Source organism: Pinus tabuliformis, chromosome 8 (assembly GCF_031772625.1).
Source record: "Pinus tabuliformis cultivar Carrire ecotype Pingquan chromosome 8, CPIR1, whole genome shotgun sequence".
Lineage (NCBI taxonomy): Eukaryota > Viridiplantae > Streptophyta > Pinopsida > Pinales > Pinaceae > Pinus > Pinus tabuliformis.
Window position 1 is genome coordinate 1,134,917,466 of NC_142294.1, and position 4,742 is coordinate 1,134,922,207.

Sequence of the window (4,742 nt, forward strand, 5' to 3'; positions counted from 1 at the left end):
GAAGAACTCTGTTAAGCTGGAATGTAAGAGTTTGCCTTGTATTTGACAAGAGCTTGAGAAAAACTTCGCAGAGGAAATCGTTCAATAGGAGGGTTTCCTTTTCCCTTTTTCAGTTATATCTGTGATCATGAGTTTCCATTAACCCACAAGTTTCTTCGGATCAAGGTCTGATCCGTGAGTATTGAAAACTGTTTTCAGCACAAATTCACCTTAACATAAGCAGGTTTCAGTCTTTTAACATACATCTCATAAGTCCTGACTAATGAGACAACCGACTAGGCTAAACTGCTGAAACCTATGTGATTCCATTCTAACTAACTTGAATGCATGCTGAGATGAATTGATTCAAGGTAAAATATTTTCAAAAACAATAGTTCCCAGAAGAAAAGGTTTCAAACATGTTGAAGAAAATAAATATGAAGAGATCGAAAAAACATAACTAATTCATATTGAAACGCATGTCTGCTTAAAGTATTGCTTGCAAAGAAAAACCGAAGATGATTCGTCCTTTTAACTAAAAAGGAAAATTTCCTCCATTTGCTCATACAATGCAAATGTACCTATACTGTTTGTTGAGAAATTGTTGCCATCCATGCTCTAAATGCCTTTAAAGAAGATAATCTTGGGGAGCAAATAAACAATAGCAGGGATATATGCCTTCAAGATTAAAATTGATGAACAGGAAGATTGCACCGAGAGTCTTATTCTTTCTGGTGAAACACATCAGAGTGAATCTATTCCATTCACTCAAGTCGACTGGAGGAGACCATGCCCTTGGTTCGATTCTCACAACAGAGGAATCCACTTTAGGGCATGGTGTAAAATGCCTCTTGCTCACATCCATAAGGAGCTTGGTACTGGCCAAAAGATCCACATTGAGAGCCAGGCGATTGAAAAGGGAATCACCAGGCTTTGCCACGAGGCGGTGGCCAAATTCCTTCTGAAGCATGAGGGTGGCACTTCGAAACTTGGGCATGGTGGACAAAAGCTTGAAGATGAGAGGAGATGATATCTGGTAAGGTATATTGGCTACACATATGTCAAAAGTTGGCAAGTCTGTTCGTAGTATGTCCCCTCGCACCAACTGTCCATAACAGAAAAGAAAAAGGAGATAGTCATATTAGAGAAGAGCAACTTTGATTTATCGTAATCCCAAAAATTAATAAGGTATCACCAAAGACAGCAATCACAAGGAACAAAAAAGGAATTGCAAGAGACAATTACGAAGACATCACAAGGGAACCTGCAAAGCACATAGCTTAGGCTAACCTTGCAGTAAACATAATCTCTTTCCAGTGCATTTTCCTTGTAAATCTGGCAGAAATTTTGCCAGAATCTTGGAATTACAGGTTTGAATTACATAAATTTAATACTGAGGTGCCCAATTAGACATAAGGGGGTAGGGAATCCGTCTGCAACATCAAATTTGCAAAAAGAAGAAGTGTTTTATTGCCAAAATTGGCATTTTTCATTGCCAGACAGAAAGTGCAGTACGTTACAAGATTATGGCTTCCCAAAGCACACAGGTACTTCTAAGCATCATTAGATTGGAGAAAGGTAGTAACTGAAGAAAAGAAGGCTGCTATCACATAAGCATGAGGACTTCACCCCATAGCCAGTTTTCATCGCATAGGCATGAGAAATTCACCCTAAACCCAATTTTCAGATTGGCAAAGATTTGAAAAAGTTTTAATGTATGTGGTATTTCACAAATAAACCTTCTTCAGTATTGTTGTCAATGTAGGATTTTTTTTGGTTGATGTTTCCAGTTTACAAATGCAGCAAGCGCACCCTTCTCCATTATGGGATTATCATGATGAACTGAAGTCAGGTCATGCAGAAAGCATGCCCATTTCCATTATGTGAATATCACAACGAACTATAGCAGGCGGACAACAGATATTCGAAAACATATGTCTCAGTGATTGTGGCAGAAGACCTACACCTTGCCCCATCCACATGGAGCCGGAGCCTGAGCCGCTACTTACACAGGTGCATAGAAGCAACAGCTCATGAAGGGAAAACATGTCTCTGAGGATTTGAAACTTGGGGTGGGCATGAAGAGTCACAATCCATGTGGAATTGACATATTGTTAATGAGGTAAATAAGGTGAATGAATGTAAAAACAAGATGCAAAGGAAATTGGAACTCACCTCCAATCTCTGAGCCATTTCGGTCCCCTTTATGCGTTTGTGAACTACTTCGATCATCCGGGGATCGATCTCGACTGCGATGACTCTATGGGCGGCCTGCAGCAACTCTAGGGTTAGATTTCCAGTACCCGGGCCGATTTCTAGGACGGTATCGCTTTCTCTCATGTCCGCTTTCTCAACGATGGATTTGAGAACACCGGGATTTGTGAGAATGTGGGATTTGTGAGAATGTGCTGCCTGCTCAGTACAGCCTTGGGATCAATCAACTCCACCCACAGACAGTACAAGAAAAGCCCGCCAACAGGGTTAGTGGGACAGATGTAGCACTAGAGAGCCCGGTTCAGCTGCCCTGATGAAACTATTCGATCTGCCAAATGAAACGCCCAAACCGTTTGGGCAACCCTTTTGAATCAACGATCAACGGCTGAAATTGTTGCAATCTTCTAACATATAATCGTGTGGCTTACACGATGACAGGTAAGCAGAGAGGGGAGTTGATTTCAGAGGGAAACGCCTTACGGCGTAATAAGAACTTGCATCATATGCACAATTAGAAAAAACAACTCAAAAGGAAACTGTTGTTTTTCAAATGGGAGTTTCTAAAATGGGACTTAAGTTTTAACATGAAAAGAAATTTACAAATTCAACATTCCTAAAATTCTAATTTATTCATTCCTAAAATTCTAATTTCAGGAAAAATGAAATTTAAAAAAAAATTGACAATTTGACAGCACTTCTTAAAAAATTTTAAGATATTATTCCATTTTTTTTTTTAAATGACAAAAATTAATTTTTAAATTTTTTTTGACTGGTAAAATTTTCTTCTTACTTCTCTGACTTGCTAGAGACCCTTTGAAGGGCTCTGACGTGTTCAATTTTGATCCCTGATGAGAGTTACAATTTTTCCCAAGTTTTGGTATGAAATATTGGAACCCTTAAATACAATAACATTGAAAAAAACATGATATTGTAGGTAAAACATTGCACAACAACTCCTGGAAGTAGTAACTAACAGCCTCCGACCACAAAAAACTAGGAATTAGGTGTTCTTTAGGGTTGACCGATACTCAAATTGCCCTACTTCTGCGTTGGCATTTCATGGATAACGTTACTTCTGCCTCTGAGGAGAGAGTTTGTGCGGTGGACCAAACAATTCTAATAGGAGACTAAAATCCAAAAAAACTCATTTGCTGAAAAATGTGCTCTGAGATTGTTGTGATAAAGGGAGAAACAACAAACAATTTACATTACATGCATGAATCTCTTTCATCGTCTATATTGTTTTTCTTATTATGTTTTTTTCTAGTAATCATAACAGGAAAGAGAGTCTAGAAATCATTTGTGGGATGGGTCTCATACCTATTATTTGATGTATCTACATCTATGTTTATCATTGATGTAGCTATCTTGAAAGAAGTTGTGGCCATTGAGAAATAGTGGGGCGGTTATTGGGGTTGACATAAAGGTGTGTCTTTGGAACTTCCCATATTGTCCAGAAAATTCCGATGTTCTTCAAGTGTCATATGTATGCAGCTTAGATAAGATGTGATTGTCCACTTTGAGTTGTGTTTTTTCGTTTTCCTTTGGTGCTTTAACTATTGGATCAAGTGTCTTTTTACTATTTTATTCATGTTTCCTACCCCTCCAATATATCTAAGAGGAAGATCTAAGCCAAATTGGTTTCTGGTTTTATGTTTTGTGTTGTTATGATGCTATAGGTTTATTTTTATTTTTTATTTATTAGAAGCATAAGTATTGTTAGTGAACATGAGGAGAAGCTTCTTATTAGATAGGCACTTATTAAGTAATTATGAACTTGTGATAAATTAAAGTCTTCAAATGATTTTTGTAGTTTTTCTTTAAGGTTATCCACACAAGTTGATGCTCTTGTTCCTTTGTGCAATGGCTATCGATGCAAGATAATTCTTCTAGCTAACCTCCATAAATTGTTTTTTTACTAACAAATGTAAATGTTAGTTGGTTGTTAAATTTAATAATTGACATGACTCTCTCGCCCACAAGAGCTAATAATTTTGTGAAACCTATTCATTCCCCTAAAATAATAATAGGGGGTTCTTATTTAAGGAGAAAAATGCACCTTTCATTGCATTTAAGGGATAGTTGTGTGTTGGATCTTGTCACTTTACCTTGGCTATGTTAAGTATATTGAAAATTCCATAGGGGTTATAAAATTTCTACAAATTTAAATAGAATACAACATCCATATATAATCAATGAATGGGGGTGGGTACTTACCATCTCTAATCATTATGGGAGTGTCAATGGAGAATAATAGCCATGCCCATTAAATGGCCTAACCCCAAGTCTTAATAAATTTTAAGTTCCCACCCATTATTATTCCAGGCTTTCAGTAGTGTCATCTATAGAGGAATTTGCACTGCTACACCAGCGTTGGATAATAACAAATGAAAATTGGATAATATCCAAGGCATTCAGCTATGATTTATTGCTAGTAAAATTATTCAATACAAAATTCTAATGTACATAGTTGTCTTTCTCATTTAGCGAATGAGTTTCCAACAATACTTGAAAAAAATGATTCATCCCATATTGTTATCTATTTTCTA

At 37.0% G+C, this 4,742-nt stretch overlaps 1 pseudogene; it reads right to left on the reverse strand.

The window, feature by feature from the left end:
* Window positions 1-607: 607 nt before the first annotated feature.
* On the reverse strand, window positions 608-4,097 carry LOC149239340 (ribosomal RNA small subunit methyltransferase, mitochondrial pseudogene; annotated as a pseudogene).
* Window positions 4,098-4,742: the final 645 nt, after the last annotated feature.